The sequence below is a fragment of the Meleagris gallopavo genome, chromosome 3 (genome assembly GCF_000146605.3).
Source record: "Meleagris gallopavo isolate NT-WF06-2002-E0010 breed Aviagen turkey brand Nicholas breeding stock chromosome 3, Turkey_5.1, whole genome shotgun sequence".
Lineage (NCBI taxonomy): Eukaryota > Metazoa > Chordata > Aves > Galliformes > Phasianidae > Meleagris > Meleagris gallopavo.
The window spans coordinates 41,491,187-41,491,944 of NC_015013.2; positions in this window are offsets into that span (position 1 = coordinate 41,491,187).

Here is a 758-nt window from a genome sequence, read left to right on the forward strand (position 1 = left end):
TTTTTTTTTTTTAGTGAGTTCAGTCAACTGGTGGCCCACAAGTTGATGATGGGTTTTGGTGTTTGCAGACAGCAGCTGTTGATATGTAAGAAAACACATAGCTTTCTACAGTTTTTCTTTTCCCTTCACGGGTTGGCAAAGCTGTGATTTTTAGCATTACTTAATCTGCTGGAGCTGTATCAGCACTAATAATCATATCTCGTGCTTCTCCCTGAACAACTTTGGCTTCTGTGCAGCTCCTTGGGTAAGCAGTGCTTATGCATATGCGTCAAGATAGGTCTGTACCAACAGGTTTGAACAGCCTGGTTTAGTGTGAGCAAGTTCAGCTCTGTCTAGATCTGTCTGCGTAGACATGCTGTAGGTATCTGTAGAACTGTATTCAAAGAAGGAGAGAAGTAAAATTGGAGGGGCTAGATTTTGTACTGTGCAATAACCCTCTGTATCAGAGGTTTATCTGTGTTCTGTGGTGATGCATGCTTGTTTCTGCCGTGTCATGCTGTCATCTGTGATATCTTACATGCTTCTGACTTGCAAGTGTTTTGCTGTGAGGTCCCGTGTGTGCCTAACTACCCTCAAGTCTCCAAGACTGTGTTTTGATAACAAACTCCTATAGGCAGCCAAGACTTAGGCATCATAGCTTATGGGTATTTTTTATCACTGTTCCCATTTCCCATTCATAAAATGGAGGGTGCTACATCTTCCCACTTCATAAGACCTTAGGAAAATTAATCCACAGATCTTTTGTGGAACATTTAAAT